The sequence below is a fragment of the Vulpes vulpes genome, chromosome 13 (assembly GCF_048418805.1).
Source record: "Vulpes vulpes isolate BD-2025 chromosome 13, VulVul3, whole genome shotgun sequence".
Lineage (NCBI taxonomy): Eukaryota > Metazoa > Chordata > Mammalia > Carnivora > Canidae > Vulpes > Vulpes vulpes.
In genome coordinates this window covers 54,226,674-54,245,599 of record NC_132792.1, presented here as the reverse complement: position 1 = coordinate 54,245,599, position 18,926 = coordinate 54,226,674, and positions in this window count along the sequence as shown.

Here is an 18,926-nt window from a genome sequence, read left to right as displayed (position 1 = left end):
TTCTGGCCTTAGGATAGTACATGAGAGACTCAGCCAGGAACTGACCTTAGGTGAAGATTTGGAAGGGTTTCAGCCATGTTATTAGGCCCTCAGATTGTAGGAAAATTCAGGCTTTGGTTACCAACAAATGTCATTAGACAAGGGCCTTATCAAAAACAAAAGATCACGCAGTTAGCTTGAGCTAACAACTTAGGCTATTTGTGGAAGCTGCAGCTTGGAATCAAACTACTTATATTATGGCTGAGCACCCATGAGGGGGCACCATGAAGATCTTCATGTGGAAGATGTGGAAGTCCAGAGAACCCTTAGGAAACTGGGAAGCTAACCCAAGGATTCAATTATAGAGAAATAGTTTTTCCAACTTCAAGTCTTTTATTCATTGTACTTAAAATCCAATAAAGTTTTATGTGGATTCTATAGCTTTAATGAGGTTGAGCTTTATATTTTTGGTGCAGAGCCTCAGCAGTCAGTGCTAAATTGAATGCTCCAAAATCCATTCTCCGTCAGGGTTAAGAGAGGGGCTATGGAGAGGTTAAGCTTGACTTGTTAAAGCTCTTGTATGGATTCAAGTGTCTCCCCAGCAAGTATCCTCAAGTTGGTTCTCAACTGATTAATTATATGAAAGAGGAAAATTTTCCTAAGAGGAAGTTGTTAAGTCAGAGTAATTACAAAGATGAGGCAATGAAATCCTAGAGGAGAACACAGGCAACACCCTTTTTGAACTCAGCCACAGTAACTTCTTGCAAGATACATCCACGAAGGCAAAAGAAATGGAAGCAAAAATGAACTATTGGGACTTCATCAAGATAAGAAGCTTTTGCACAGCAAAGGATACAGTCAACAAAACTAAAAGACAACCTACAGAATGGGAGAAGATATTTGCAAATGATGTATCAGACAAAGGGCTAGTTTCCAAGATCTATAAAGAACTTATTAAACTCAACACCAAAGAAACAAACAATCCAATCATGAAATGGGCAAAAGACATGAAGAGAAATCTCACAGAGGAAGACATAGCCATGGCCAACATGCACATGAGAAAATGCTCTGCATCACTTGCCATCAGGGAAATACAAATCAAAACCACAATGAGATCCCACCTCACACCAGTGAGAATGGGGAAAATTAACAAGGCAGGACACCACAAATGTTGGGAGAGGATGCGGAGAAAAGGGAACCCTCTTACACTGTTGGTGGGAATGTGAACTGGTGCAGCCACTCTGGAAAACTGTGTGGAGGTTCCTCAAAGAGTTAAAAATAGACCTGCCCTACGACCCAGCAATTGCACTGTTGGGGATTTACCCCAAAGATACAGATGCAATGAAACACCGGGACACCTGCACCCCGATGTTTCTAGCAGCAATGTCCACTATAGCTAAACTGTGGAAGGAGCCTCGGTGTCCATCAAAAGATGAATGGATAAAGAAGATGTGGTCTATGTATACAATGGAATATTACTCAGCCATTAGAAACGACAAATGCCCACCATTTGCTTCAACGTGGATGGAACTGGAGGGTATTATGCTGAGTGAAGTAAGTCAATCGGAGAAGGACAAACATTATATGTTCTCATTCATTTGGGGAATATAAATAATAGTGAAGGGGAATATAAGGGAAGGGAGAAGAAATGAGTGGGAAATATCAGAAAGGGAGACAGAACATGAAGACTCCTAACTCTGGGAAACGAACTAGGGGTGGTGGAAGGGGAGGAGGGTGGGGGGTGGGGGTGAATGGGTGATGGGCACTGAGGGGGGCACTTGACGGGATGAGCACTGGGTGTTATTCTGTATGTTGGTAAATTGAACACCAATAAAAAATAAATTTATTGGAGGGGAATGGGTGACGGGCACTGAGGCGGACACTTGACAGGATGAGCACTGGGTGTTTTTCTGTATGTTGGTAAATTGAACACCAATAAAAATTAATTAAAAAAAATAAAATAAATTTATTATATAAAAAAAGATGAGGCAATGAGCACAGAGTGTGGATGCTCTGTCACTAAAGCCCAAGCTTAAACTTGTGCAATTTCACAGTCTCATCCACATCCCAACATGTTCAAACAGATTAACATCTCAGTTCATCTTTGAGTGTCCTGGGTTTGTAACTTTCAAGTATTTAGATGTGAGTTTTTAGCAGAAGAATGAACATCTATAAATTATAGGATTTGCACACAATAGTTTTTATAAGTTTTCCTCTAAAATTCTCTTCCATTCATTTTTTTAAATAACTGAATATTTTTAATAAATTTTAAATTGGATAACAAGTATATAAACATATAAAGATAGAATTTCTTTGACAGTCAGAAGCTAAGCAATTCGAGGCCATATCTGCTCACCCTGCCCTCATTCTCACCCCACACACATACACACCAATGCTATCTCTTGTAACAGGTTTGATCTGTGAGTCAGGACCATGGGTGTGAGGAAGGAGGATAAGATAGCAGGCTGAGCTCATCATTAACTTTTTATTAAGCCTTATTAGGAGGCGGAGGATGAGTCAAGAAACCCGCAAGTTGTTTTCCCTGAAGGTTCTGTTCTGTTCCAGAATCATGACAATTTTGCTTCTCCCACACATATTTGCTCTTACTTCCTCTGGTATATCTAGCAGCAAGTGAATCAGTTGCTTTTGTTGCAAAGGATCAAAGTCTAATCCAGAATGACTTCGTTTATAAAGAGGAATTTACTAGCTCATGAAGTTAAAATCTCAGAAATTAACTGAGCTTCAAAGGTGCAGGATTTGGTGGCCCTTGTAGGGTATGGAGAGCCCAATTTCTCTCTCTATATATATTCTCCCTTTGCAGAGTGTGCTTCATGAATCCATGTAGTAGCTATCTGTGCAGTTCTTAACCTTCCCTGTATGCGCTGCAAGTCTTTCCAGTTTTCACATTTATAAACCCAATTCAAACCACATGGGCCTTCCTAGTAGCTCCTAGGGCATCCTGAATACAGCGTGATTTTCTCTAACCCAGAATTCACAGCATACATTTCTTCTTCTACCATTGGATCTAATGGGTCTATCTGCACATTCCTGTAGCCCAGGAGTGTGGTCACTAGAGTTCAGTCCCTTTCAAAGGATATAAAAGAAAATGAGAAGGGGGAGTTACTCCTTAGCAAAATCCAGCTACTGTTATTGGAATACATGGGAAGTAGTTACTAGAAAACAAATAGACATGTATATAATGGTCCACCACTCTGAGTACCCAACATCCAGATGTATTCTTTTTCTTGTATAAACACATACAAAAATGTTCTTTGCCTCAAAAAATGCACCACCTCCCCCCTCACACACACCGTAATATAACCTAAAATATCTTTCTGAATTCATCTCCAAGTGTAGGTCTCCAGATGATTGTGCATTAGTTTCAATAATATATAGATGCAGTCTATTAGTGTTTAACACCTGATGTTAAGGTGTTAATAAGTTAAATTACCTCTTCTCAATATAAAAGTGTGAAAACAAGACAGTATACTTTCAAAAAAGTTCCCATCAAAATAGAAAGAACCAGAGACCTAGTTTATGTAGATATCACTAATATCTGCTACCTAGCAATGGAGAAAATGTCTTTGTCCACCAATCTGCCTTTTCAAGTTTTGTCCTCTCAGAAGATCTGTTTTGCTTTTCATCAGAGACAAGCTCTGAGGTGGGCGTGGAGGTAGACACTCCATGCAAGCTATCTTATGTTTGTCTTAATGAAGTGGTTCTCAAAGGGAAGTTCCAACATCCTAAAAAATGCCTCCTAAATGTGTTAGGCTTTTTTGGTCATCATAATCATCCAGAGTGCTACCAGGATTTAATGGATGGTCCCACTGCAAATTAAAGAAACATTTTGGAGTTCATTTAATAAGCTTTGAATCAAATACTTCTTCTTCTTTTTTTTTATGATAGTCACACAGAGAGAGAGAGAGACAGAGGCAGAGACATAGGCAGAGGGAGAAGCAGGCTCCATGCACCGGGAGCCCGACATGGGATTCGATCCCGGGTCTCCAGGATCGCGCACTGGGCCAAAGGCAGGCACCAAACCGCTGCGCCACCCAGGGATCCCGAATCAAATACTTCTTTTTTTTTTTTTTATTTTTTTTATTTTTTTTTATTATTTATTTATGTAGTCATACAGAGAGAGAGAGAGAGAGAGAGAGAGAGAGAGAGAGAGAGAGAGAGAGGCAGAGACATAGGCAGAGGGAGAAGCAGGCTCCATGCACCGGGAGCCCGACGTGGGATTCGATCCCGGGTCTCCAGGATCGCGCCCTGGGCCAAAGGCAGGCGCCAAACCGCTGCGCCACCCAGGGATCCCCGAATCAAATACTTCTAAACAAGTGTTGTCATAATATTAGAAAATGTCTTTACATTTTGTTAGTAAAGTTTATTCTGGAACTATTTGGCATTATTGCTGTATCATATATTCTTTTTAGGCAGTAGACTTTCTTTGTGTAGAAAAAAATAAATAAACCAGGGGCACCTGCGTGGCTCAGTCAGTTAAGTGTCTGCCTTTAGCTCAGGTTATGATCTGAGTTTGGAATCAACCCTGCATTGGGCTCCCTGCTCAACGGGGACCCTGCTTCTGCCTCTTTCTCTACCCTTCTTCCTCACTCATGTTCTCACTCACTCTGCTTTCTCTCTGTCTCATAAATAAATAAATAAATAAATAAATAAATAAATCTTTAAAAAAGGAAAAAATAAACTACTAGATAGTGAGACCAACACAGATATAGTTAAATATCATTTCTATTTGAAATGATCAGAAGAGATGTTTTAATTATTAGTTTTATTACTACTGAATAGCATTAATAATAAAATTATTAATTTTATTACTACTGAATAGCATGAAGAAGAGAAGTGTCAATGAGGTGCCATAAAGGTGGTTTCCAGATGATGTAAAGAGCTATTGTAAACTTTTTTTTAAATGGAACAACCAAAAAACATGTTCAGAATGAATTCGCTTATCAATAAATTGTTTCGGAGTTATTTGCATTTATAACGTAAACCCCTCTTCTCTGTGCACTCAAATTACGAGGCAAAATCTTCTATATTCCTAGATACTTTTAATGATTCTTGTTTTATTGGGAAAGTAGGATTAGAGACTAGATTTCATAGTGACTAACATGCATCGAAGGATCCCTGGGGAAACATTGTTAAATGGTGTAAGAACTTGAGCTCACTAAAGAATTCCCAAAAACATGCATGAGGACTTTTACTTCTACAATTAGACTGAATTTCCATTAGAATTAGAATTAGAATTAGAAATAGAAATAGAAATAGAAATAGAAATAGAATTTCCAATTAGAATTAGACTGAAATTTACAGGCAATCTTGACATGTATTCTGTAAATTCCAATTAATCTACTGATATTAAAGAATAAATCTTAAAGTACAAGAATTAAGCGTATATATTTCTTTTGGAGCAAGAACTATCTTACATTTATATACAATAATTCTTTAATGTAGCTTCCTTGGTTGGTAAAGCATCCAATATTGAACATATTCCTCTGTGACATAATAAATATCAATATTTAAATAATTTTTAAAGAAAATAAACTTCCTTATAATCTTAATTTTTTATTATTTATTATAACCATTCCTTACCCATAACCAATAGATGTTTCACTGTAACCTAAATCCAAGAAATCTAAGAAATCTAAAATAAATAAATTAAACACTCACCTCCCCTGCAAATGGGTTCACAAAGCAAAAGGGAATAGGTTCTGAAACCTTGAATTCTTTTTCAACTCATCTATATGCACATTCAGCCACCAAATGTCTCTAAATTATCCAAATTCTACTTCCATGACTACTATTATTGGGTGCATTGGATGTATGTTTCCCCAATCTTTGACTTTCCAAATGGAATTTTATTTTACTCTCCATCTTTACCATATCCTCTTCCCCACATACACATGCACATACACACTCATAGTCTGTTACTATTAAAATCTTATTTATGCTTCATATTTCACTTTTTCCTTGAAGTCTCCCCATTTAGCTCATTTAAATTTTTATTTTTCATTTATATAATGAATAAGAAATAAAAATATGTCTTACACTTCTCCAAAGGTCATGTAAGTTTCAAAAGATTCTCCTACTTTTACTGACTCTGCTACTTGTATCCAACATTCTTTATCGTATGGTTAGTGGGGTGAAACTTATTTTACATAATGTAAAATAAGACAATATATTTGAAGATATCTGAATCTAATGTATAACTTGAAAATATTAAGAAAATAAATTTTAAATTTTAGACTAGATATTTAAAACATAGCAATTGCATAAGTATAATGGAACTCTTCTTTTTATTATTTTGTTTCCAGACATTGAAGCCATGCTTATCTGATTTCTATCCTTTGAGTGATTTTTTTTAATGAGAGGACTATGCTATTTTCAACACTAAAATATGGCTATTGGCTACTTTTAATATTTACCAGGTTATGATTAAAAATTTGCTATTGGAATAGAAAGAAGAGTAGCAGAATTAAGAAACTCCATGACATCTCTCTACCAAGAAATGGAGGAGAAAGATAGTCGATTTGAAGCTAGGTCTGAAAGCCTTGTTATAACTTCTCAGAATGAACAAGATGTGCTTTCAAATAAGGTGAATACTACTTCAACTTCCTGACATTCTCTGAGTCATGATTTATTACTTTAAGGCTTTTTGTGAAATTTCTGAGCTGATTTCACAGAAGTAGACTTTTATCTTTTCATTTTGTGACCTTGCAGATCTCTAGAAAAAGGACATAATTCATAAGGCAAAAATAGAAGAAACTGATAATGAAAATGGGGATGTCTGCATCTACACATACAAGTCCATAGATTTAAGTAATTTTTCTTTGTGTCACTTCTATTGTCAATTTAAATAGTCCATTCATATGTATTAATTAGCTTTATATGGCTATAGGCTAGTATGATGAAAGTTAGAATTAACTGGTTCACTAAAGATGGTTTTTATCCTTTGAAAAAATACATATTTGAAAAAATTTTAGAAAAAAATAATGTGTGTTGTACATGTTTCACATGCAAGTATTAAGCCTACCATTTTTTAAACAAAATGAGAGTCCATGCTCAGTAAGCTATAATTTTCTTTATGTTGTTAAATGTTCTCAAATTGTGTGACTATGAATGCATTATATAAAGATAGATCCTAAAATGATTACCTCCTTAGGGGTTGAAACTGTGGTGTGGATATACCCGGTAATCAATTGTCCTTTTAGTTTTTTGAAAAAGAGTGATTGCTCTGCCTTGCATGTGGAGAGTATCAAATGTTGGCAGAAACATGTCTAAAGTGGAGGGTGAGATCATCATTGCTACCTTGTGAACTTAATCAGACATATATTTGGTTAGCCCATAAACCACTTTACTAGCATCGGACCAAACAAGTAGAGTTGATATTTTCTGCTTTTGTTTGTACAACTCTTCAGTGTGACTTTTGGAAATTATTCTGAAAAAGGGCATATGAAAAAATCTTTGGAGGCACAAGGAAACTGAAAATCTGTTTGTTACCAGTGACTTGCTTTTCATATGCCTCTGTAGTAATTTGGAACAGTAGACAGTTTTATCATTCAGGATTTGTTTGATCATATCTGGAAAAATTTGTGGTTGTCATAACTGGGGAATTCCTACTGATAGGATGGAAGCCAGGGGTTCTGCTAAACACTCTGAAGGCAATAGGACAGTCCCCCATAATTGGGAATTATCTAGCCCCAAATGCCAATAGCATAATGTGGGAAAACCCTGATCTAGAGAAATAAGAAATACCTTTCAGTCAGAGGGAAATAATCTACCTCTTAGAAAATATATCAGTTTTCACATCCCTATTCATATTCTTAGTGTAATTAAAAATATATTCTTATCATCTATTGATAAAAGTCCTATACATTACCTTTGAAGACTGATGAATGTGATTACAATTACAAATTCCTTTCATATCTAATGGGTTGTCTATCAGTAAGGAAGCCTTTGGCTGCAAGTAACAGAATTCTTCATTCAAAGTGAATTAAGCAATAGAGGAGTTTAATATTCTACATAATAAGAAGTCCAGTGGTACTGTGCTTCCAGAGTGAGTTGATTCAGCTGCATCTAGGACTAATATTTTCCTGCCTTCTCTGTGGCCTGTCATTCACTATATGAGAGACTTTTAGGGTTAGTTACCATCTATTCATGAGATATATGATCTTTCCCTTAGCTTGATTGGTCCAATCTAGGTCACTTGTCCATGCCTGGTCCAAAGATAGTCTCTAGGGCAATTTCATGTGTCAGTTGGCATACATTAGTTGGGTAACACACCTGAAGCTTGTAAAGGGGACAGATTCTCCTATTGCCAAATTCTGATGTTGGTAGGAAGAAATAAGATGGCAATGAATGACCAATTTAACAATGTGCTCATATATGACAGCAGGTAGATGCCTAATAGATCTCTTTAATTTAAACTGTTCATAAAGAAGTGTAAATTCCCACCATGACCTAATCTACTAGCCCATAAAAACCCCATAAGCCACTCCAATTAATATTTCCCATTTCATTACATAGTAACATCCATTTTCATTCCCTTTCAGAAAAGTAGGAGTAATCTTTAATATCTCTGTGGCTCCAACACAGCATAGCAATCTCTAACGACACTGCTGGATAGATTTAATATCTACTTTTCCATGCCTTTTCTTTTCTTCTTTCTTCTTTCTCTGTATCTATTATTTTCACTCTCTTCTAAGCCACCTGAGTTCTTGAGGGGCTGTAATTCCAAGCGGAGTAAAGAGATTCTGAATTTGGACTCACTTTAGATTTGAAGGGCAGAATGAAGGACAGTGCATGTGAAACAGTGAATTTTCTACTCCAGATTTTCACATGAATCACTTCTTGCCACTCTAATTTGAGTGGAAATATTACCTGTTCTGAGAAGATTTCTCTGAATCCTTTTCTGCCAAAGATCTCTCATAACTGTTCTTTCTCTGAGCCCTCTTTAAAATGGTTTTGTTTGTTTTACTTGCTTATTTATTGTTTATTTACTGTCTCTTCCACTAGAATGGAGGACATATGACAGTATGGATTTTTGTCTATTGCGCTTGCTACTGAATTGATTATTTAGAATAGTGTCAGTGCCTCATTGTTACCCAAATAGTGACCTGTAAATGAATGAACACCAGTGACTATTCCAGAATGACTTAGAGAAAACTGCACCTCTATTTCACATTTTTCCCTCTCTGAAACATTTCTGTAACTTCTGTGTGTTCACCCATTCAGATATACAGGGGGATATTTTGGGAAGGGAAAGAAAAGGAGAAATGAGGTACCCACTGTGACTTGTTTTTCACCCCTAGGATCTTTAAGGAAAGTCCGAATCCTCAAAGATTATCTAAAACTCACCAGCCTCATTCTCCCACCAGAAACAGTATGTAATATGTAATGAAAACATATCAACTAAGAAATAACAACCATGAATATGGGTAGATGTAAGCTAAAGAGTATTTAGGAATATGGTGAGTTTTTTTTTTCTTGAGTTTTCTTAATCACAAATAGATACTACTGAGCATTTTTTTTTTTTTGCTTAGCACATATAATTTAAGAATAAGCAATTACATTTACATATGGGTAGGAAGTATAAAATGAGAAGAGTAATCTTAAGACATTTTTAAAATTACCATCAAGAAAAAAATTAATTTTAGTATATAATACTTCCTGGTTGCATAGTGTCAGGTAGAAGGAGAATAGAGAAAACTGATCTTTCAAATTTTCATGATAAAGCTCAACATATATATTCTTAATCCATACCATATGATTTCAATCATATGTGGAATTTAAGAAACAAATGAACAAAGGAAAAAAGAGTCAAACCAAAAAATAGACTCAACTACAAAGAACAAGCTGATAATTACCAAAGAGGAGATGTGTAGGAGGATGGATGAAATAAGGGAAGGGGATATGATTATACTTATGACCAGCACTGAGTAATGCATAGAATTGTTGAATCACTATATTATACATCTGAAACTGGTATAACACTGAATGTTATTTATTTTTTGGTATATATACATATATATAGCCTATATGTGTATATATATAGCCCATATATATGTATATATATATATATTTTAATCTATATATACCGGCAAAGATATTTTAGTCATTTGTATCTATGAAGGTGTTTCACTTTGACTAAAATATGTGATGAATGGAGAATGGAAGAATGGAGGGTATATTTGTCATCAACTTCTGGGCAACAAAATCTGCTTAATTCATCGACAAACCTGTTATAAAAAGGTCAAGAATGATTTACACACACACACAAAAAAACTGTTAGAGAGAGCAAAATTAGAAGAGAAACTGAATTCATGTTCATGTCTCTTTTTGGGTAACCTGGGCCTGGCTCCCAGATATGGTGGACCTGACTTATGACTGAAGGAAAGGATTGAGGAACAACCTAAGTGTGTTCCTAAATGACACGTCTGGAAAATACACAAATTATACCTGATTACTCAGATCTAAAGAAAACCTAGGCAGACAAAGTAGCAAAACTCAAATCCCAAGTGCCTACAAATGGAATGACCAAAACAGGGATAGTAGATTTTGAGAAACTGAAAGGGAAACTTGAACAGAGACACAGGAAAGGAAAGATGTAATGAATCTGCATCTCTATCCGAATGAATTTGAAATGAATTTTATAAACTGCATGTAGGGAAATGAGGAGGTTAATTGACCCAAGTCCTCCTACTCTCTGGAGGAACAATTTTCTAGCAATGGGCAATTTACTCAAGCAGGACCACAGTCCTTTTGTGTGGTTTACAACAGGTGCCAGCAAAAATTATCTCTGTTTTTAAGATCACAGACTACAAGACTCCTGTCATCCTGAAGTGGTAGAAGGATTTCTTACCAAGTGTGGAAAACTTTCTGAATATGAGACAATTGCCTAGGAAAGCAATGCTATAAATTAAATATCTCAAGATTAGAGAGTAAGAGATGTCCAATGAACCAAACAAAGCCTTTAGTCAAATGTTGTGGTTTACAGTCATATATCCATGCCCACTGTGTGTGTGTGTGTGTGTGTGTGTGTGAAACTAGGTTTAGTGGTAGTTTTGCCACTTCTTATGGGTTTTTATTGTTTAGCAAATAAAACCGTGAGGCATTGGAAGTCTTGTTGGAGCAGTGCTGAAACTTTTCAGAGTTTTCTAAATAGTTTATTGTTATTCTCATAATTTGTAAACCCAGAAAAATATAATTATTGTGTTCACTTCTAATAAAAAATGGATTTTCTAAAATTGATTTAAGAAATTTTCCTTTATCTTCTCATTCATGTGAAAAAATTTAGGGGACCATTTGTCTATTTGAGTTTATAGCACTCATAAAATTACCAAAAGAAATGTTAATTTTTTCTCCCTTTTTAAGGCTTATTTTTAGTTTATTGATGTTAATACTTTCATGGGTCTGATAAAACATCTATATCATGTATATATTTTTTTCTCAGAATATATATAATTACTGATGTTTTCCAGTTACTTTTAGAGGACAAGCAGATGATCAGACATTCTGAGACACTGTAATTGCCTGTTCTGATTTCACTTGAAAGTTTTTCTGAAGTCTAGTTCTTAGAAATCTCTTTTAAAAGGTAAAAGATAGAATTGATTTTCCCATATTTTAAGATGCCATCATTCAATTGCTGTTCATCCATAACTGTTTGATGTGTACTTCTGTGTGGTATTCATGGTGCTGACTCACCAGTGCTGTGTAGAGGAGAATAGATAACAAAAGGTTTATTCATCTGAAGGTTACATTCCTGGTATATTTTTCCTGTTCTTGGACAAATATCTTATGCAAAAATATTTTTTTCATTGAACAGGAAATCTTTTTGGGCTTACTTCCACTCATGATACAAAAGCTAGAAAAGTATAGTTAAAAGCCAGAGAGTTTTAGAGGTACTTATTTTGGTTCATGTGGCATTGGTCTTCAGGTATGTGTTAAATAGTACACACTAAAGCCCTAAACAAACTTGTTTCTGTTACTTTGAAGTGGTTTGATCATGGCATCATTGGCTGGGATATTACTCTGTTACTAAATTTTGCTTTTATACTTAATGAAGTTCTCAAGGGGTGTGTCATCAGCTGATATTTGATGACATGTGCTATTTGCAAACAACATTTTACTTTGATAATAACATTAAGTTTAGAATAAAAAGGTTGAACATTGGAATTAACATAAACTTGACTCCAGAGTGTCTATTGCAAATAGGGTAATATATTTTCATATTTTATATTTTTTTCTTATTGCCTTGTACTGACAATTCTAAAATCCTTAAAAAGCTGCAGACTTGTTTCTTTTTATTCTAACTCAGAGGTTCACAAATCATGTCCCATAAAGCAAATCCAGCCTTTGCCTGTTTTGGAAATCAAGTTTTGTTGGAATGGAATCGTGCTCATATGTCTATGGCTGTTAACTCCCTACGGTGGCAAGGTGATTCTGATTTCTGCAAAAGACACTCCATGGCCTATAAAGCCTCAAGTATTTACTCTTCAGCCCGTTCAGAAAATAATTCTTCTGACCTTGCTCTAGCTAGGGAAAATACTCTGGAGCTAGTTTCTCATTTACCTAGTTGGTATAATTGCTGTATTTTTCTCAGAAGTCATTTGGTTTTCTAATTTAAACATTGCCTCCTTAATTCATACATTTATAATTAAGTCTTTATCCAGTGATTACTATCAGGAAACCTTCAGAAGAAAAATAAATATAATGGTATTCCATTTAATTTATATTTTAAGATATTCAAGTCAATAAAGATTATATTAAGATTGATAAATGTAACTTCAATTATCATATACTTAATATGAAAATAAATTGCTCAATTAATCTAAAAAATAGAATTTATTTACATGTTTATAGTGCTCTGGATGTTAAATTATACTTTCTATGTTTCTAATCTTTCTATGTTTACCTAGAACTCTGGAGAATTTATTGAAGGTACAAAGGCAGATGTTCAGAAATACCATTAATAGTTTTTAAGTACTGTAGTCATTATCTTCCAATTAAATTTTGTTTTTCCATAATATGTATTTCTGAAATTATGATGATTATGGGAAAATATAATTTAATTTACCCATAACATTTTTAAGTGGAAATAATCTTTATGGAAAGGTAATTCAGGATAATTGATAGTTTTGTATATAAATTAGTATACAGTTAAGAAATTTTTTTGTTAATGTCTTTAAGTTGATATGAATTTAATCCAGATTTATTAATATAATAGAAGCAAAATATTTCTATCCTCAGAATGTGTTTTAGGATCATAATGTGATGAGATTACTTCTAGTTTTTCTCTAGTATTTATGTTTTCACTATACAAAATCTGATACTAAAGCATTTTGTTAGAGGGAGAATTTAATGAACTGGATGTAGTTACTGAAAACACTGCTACAATGATTAAGATTATATGGAAAATCCAAATAATATTTTTTCCAGTCATAAATCTATTTTCTTGATGTTATTCTTTTAGAAAATCTGAAACATTTTTAGTGACACTCCAGGTCTTTCACATTACATATTTCTCATAATAATTAATTTTAGTTGAAACATAACTTCATTTTCTCTTTTCCAAAATATGTCATCAACGTGCACCTTTTTCTCCTGCATATCATCACATCACCCAGCACCAATTCCAATGTAGTAAAAATAAGATTAATTGCTATATACATTGAGAATTTTATTTGGAAATCTAATTTGTGGGACAGTCTTTGAAGCTCACTTTAAGATTTTTTTTAAGATTTTATTTATTTATTCATAGAGGCACAGAGAGAGAATGAGAGGCAGAGACACAGGCAGAAGGAGAAGCAGGCTCCATGCAGAGAGCCTGACGTGGGACTCGACCAGGGTCTCCAGGACCACACCCTAGGCTGCAGGCGGTGCTAAACCGCTGCGCCACCGGGGTTGCCCTCACTATAAGATTTGTGTTTTCTATTCATAGAAAAAGAAAGTTGAATAATATAGAGTAAACAAATGTAAATGTATCTTATTATTATTTCATAATTAAAATGAGACATAACCCTCAAATAAATATTCATGTTAGTTTTTGTTGATATATTAATGCAATATCTAAAAGAAAAACATATTATTATGATACTATTACTTATTCTATATAGGACCATGTTATGTTAGAATTGTAGAAATGGAAGATTTTGGCATTTAGGTGATAAGTAGGGCATACACACAGGTTATAGTCAATTCTCAAAGCTCAGAACCACCCTGCAGTTATTGTTCAGTTCTTAAGCAGTAAATGGAATAGACATTCCCAGCAATAGGCCTAATTCCCACATTGGCACCCCATGCACCAAGGGCCATTATTTTGGAAAGGACTAGGAGGAAGCATGGTATAGCTATAGCAACATTACTTTCCTGAAGGAATTGTAGAAATGAGGTGAGGTGGAAGTGATTTTGACCACTATTTCTACTTACCTGGCATGATTAGCCTGTGAAAAAAGTAGGTATATTTTGGAGAACACCTGTGGATGGTTGCAAACCTATGAGGTGATCCCACTGTCACTGAAGTTCCAAAAATAGTATATTTAATGGAGCAAAACAATGCAACTTCAGGTAACTGATGTACAATTATCAATCTGGCAGTTGTTTACATTCCTCTATGCTTATTTATAAAGATTGCCAGAAGAAATTTACTTTTACTTAGCTGAGTCAATAGTATATTTTTATGGTACTGACTCAACTCAGGATTGTTTCTCTTTTTTTGTTCTCTGTTGTAAAGCAGTCTGAAGAGATCTTAATTGTCTTTACATCCCACAACATCATACTATTCCAGTATATTGATTATATCATGATGATTAGATCTTATGAACAGGGGGTGGTATCATAGATACCTTACTAAGACATTTGCATGCCCAGAGGTAGGAAAAGAAGCCTATATTCAGAGTCCTGACACCTCACCAAAGTCTTGGGGAGCTTATTTGTCTAGAGCATATACAATGCCACAGTAAATTTGAAGTTATGTACGTTATATCATCTACTATTAAGCTTCAGGCCAAATACTTGAAGAGTCTCTGAATATATTGAAGATAATACATGTTGCTGTTGAAGTGTTGCTATAACACATTTATCTAGTAACCCATAAGACTACCAGAACAGCAGATCCACGTCACACTCTAAACTATTCTGCTATTTGCACCTTGGGACCTTCAAACTTCAATAATATTCCTGGAGTCTGTGACAAGTAGAGATGCTTTATATAGCATCTGGAAAGCCCCAATTAGATCATAATGTTACCTATTCTTAGGGATTTGGAGAAAATTCACAACTCATTTGTTTTTTTTCCATAACATGCATTTCTGATATTATGAAATTAATGGGAAAATACAGTTTGATTCATCCATAACATTTACATTTGTAAATTGAAGAAAACCTTTAAATCTTGTGATTGGAAATTATGTTGCTCACTTGAAGTGTCAACTGTATAACTTTCTAGAGCTTTAATTTTCTTTTTTTAAAAGATTTTATTTATTTATTCATGAAAGTCACAGAGAGAGAGAGAGGCAGAAACATAGGCAGAGGGAGAAGCAGTCTCCATGCAGGGAGCCTGATGTGAGACTTGATCAGAGGACTCTGGGATCATACCCTGAGCTGAGGGGCAGACACTTAACCGCTGGAGCCACCCAGGCATCCCCTAGAACTCTAATTTTCAAAATAAGTTCTGCAGACCGGTAGCATTGGCATCACCTGGGAGCATGGGAGAGATGTATGACCTAATGCTCATCTTAGGCTTGGGGAATCAGATTTAGCACTTTAACAAGATCACCAGGCATCTTGGTGTTATTGTTTAATGGGTATAGGGTTTCAGTCTGGGATTATGAAAGGTTCTAGAAATGGATGCTAGTGATGGTTACACACAATGTAATGTACTTAATTTCACAAAACTGTACATTCAAAAAAGTTTATTAAAGTGATAAATTTTATGATATGTATCCTTCACCATGATAAAATGAATTCACTCTTCTCCTTGAAATCTATGTTAATATTTTTATATTTGTGAAGGAAATAAGAGGTTCTAGTACTAAGATGAAAAGGCCAAAATGGAAAACCATTGACAAGATTCTGCACCTAATGAATCCTTTTTAAAATGGGAGTAAACTTATAATCATGAGCACTGAATAATGTACAGAATTGCTAAATCACTATATTGTACACTTAAAACTATTATAACACTCTATATTAATTATACTGGAATTAAAAAATAATAATAGTCTTCTCTTATGTAATCTCTTCTTTTTTGGGGTAAGCTTGTAATTCAAAGCCAAATGTATACAAACTGTAAAGACATTGAACAGGTTATACCCCAAATGATATAATTAATTATACATTTACTTGTAAAAGCAATAGCGTGAAATTTCTAATGCTATTGTTATGAAACTGCTAAACTGCTTTCAATGTGTTAGAAGAAAAAGAAAAAGTTGGTCTTTTTCTTTTTTGAGAGAGAGAGAGAGAGGAATAACTCAAGAGTGGGGCAGGGAGGAGCAGAGGGAGAGAGCATCTTAAGAGGCTCCACACCCAGCACAAAGCCTGACACAGACAAAGCTTGATCTCACAACCAGGAGATCATGACATGAGCTGAAACCAAGAGTTGGAGGCTTAACTGACTGAGCCACCTAGATACCCCTAAAAAGTTGGTCTTAAGCCGACGGTCATGTTGTAACATAAAAAGGAGTATATTAAAGGATTCCTATACCATTAATATTTGAGTTGTTTAATCATATTTGAAGCAATAATTACCCTCTTTTGATTTATGAGACTGAAATTTCATAATAAATTTTTATTTAATCTTTAATTTTATTTATTTAATCTTTAATTTTATTTATAATTTTTGTGCCAGGTTTGTTTCACAGTGAAGTGGTGCCATCCTTTGTTTAGCATTACTAATTTACTATACCCAGGCACTGTGCTAGGTGTTTACTCTACCTTCTTTGAGTTATATAGGTAGTAATTGGATAATAATAACTATACATAGTAATTAGAAGATCTGGGCTTTAGGCTTTGTTATCATTGCTAATAATCCATGTTCTTTGTATTATAGCATGCTGCCTCTCATGAAGAGCCTACTGAATATCAGGTGGAGTCACAAGCAGAGTCTTGAGAAGCACTCACTACATTTTTTCAGGTTTCAAGTAAAGGGTGTGTTTTTTGCTTTTAACATCAAAAATTCTAATTATTTTATTCCTGCTTGTGCTCATGTTTATTTTCCAACCATCTACTCATTGTACATGTGAGTGATCTTATTGAAAGTCATAATAATAGACACTATTAAGATCATTTGGAAAAAGACATTATCTAAAAATTGTTACTTGAGGGCAGCCCGGGTGGCTCAGTGGTTTAGTGCTGCCTTCAGCCCAGGATGTGAAACTGGAGACAGGGATCAAGTCCCACATCAGCTCCCTGCATGGAGACTGCTTCTCCCTCTGTCTGTGTCTCTGCCTCTCTCTCAATCTCTGTGTCTCTCATGAATAAATAAATAAAATCTTAAAAAAAAAATAAAAATTGTTACTTGAGGTATAAGGATCACTGATTGTTTTAAAATCTTACATAAGTTGGGGTAGGAATGGCAAAGTCATACAGATCACGTAGAATAAGTATAGTAATTTGTTTCATAAATGATATCTAAAATATTTATTTCTTTTGTTTTTTTGATTCTTAGAAGTTATTCTTTTCTGTGGTTTCATAGACTAGTTTTCATGGCTGGTAATGCTTGAAATAGTTTTTTTTTTTTTAATTTGTTCTTATGGGGGAACAAAATAAAACAGTTTTAGAAATGCAATGCTTTTATTTTGTGTATATCTAGATATTCATGAGGAAAATAAAGGAAAGTAAAATCTTAGGATGGTGTTAAATCTTTTTATTCCAATCGTTTGAAGTTGTCTTTCTAAGGCTTAACTAGGTAAGCTGCATTTTTCATACTTGCTTAGAGCAAACACATTTGTAGGGCATCCTGAACCCCCATGGTCTATGACATAGAGTACAATAGCACAGGCTACGGAAATGAGCTTTGTTTTGATAAATGAACTTGTCACATGCAGATAAGCAGGTGTACTTGAAATCTGTCACACCTAAAAATCTATTAACACTTTCTTCTCTGTTGTCCTCGTGTTTGGGGGTTTTGTTAGATATGATATAATATCATTAATTATGACTCCATTAATTTTAAGTTTATGGCATTTTAAATAAAGAAGGAATTGGCCTTTTTGTCTCTTTCCTTCCTTCCTTTTTTTCCCTTTTCCTTTTTCTTTCATCTTACTTTTTCCCCTCTCTCTTCCTTCCTCACTTTCTTCTTTTTTCTCTCCTTTCCCAACTTATTCATAAGTAGTACACATTGTTTCTTAAATGTTTTATACACTTTTATAATTGTAACTACAAGAAGAGATTGTTTACAAGCCAATTTATATCCTAATAAAATACATTTTATCAACCTTTAGAAAATTGAATTAAAAAATTAAATGTAACAAATATGTAGATGGTCAAAATTAAATTATTCTGTACCCCAAAATGCAAAACTGATATCCTACAACATTCTACTATTTAGTTTTTTAATAAATGAAAATTATTTATAAATTGCTTTTTCCTGTCATAGCTGAGATTTTCCTAGATTCTAGAATATTGTACTTTTAACTCTTAATCATAACAGTAATTTTAATTCCTGTTAACATAACTTTTATCAGAATTTCTAATGTGGAAGCAATTTTGCATTACATTTTACTGCTCAGTAAACATTTCCAACATTCAAATAAGGTCATAAAAACAGTGTCTTAACTTTCTTTAACTAGAGCCACATTAGGAACAGTACTGGTACTTGGGTCAAATTTTGAACTTAAATTTTTATTCCATCTGATAAGCTTTTTCAATTGTTTGGAAGAAAACACAATACAAAAGTTTCCTCCAAATTGTTGTCTCACTTTGGCATTCAACCATCAGAA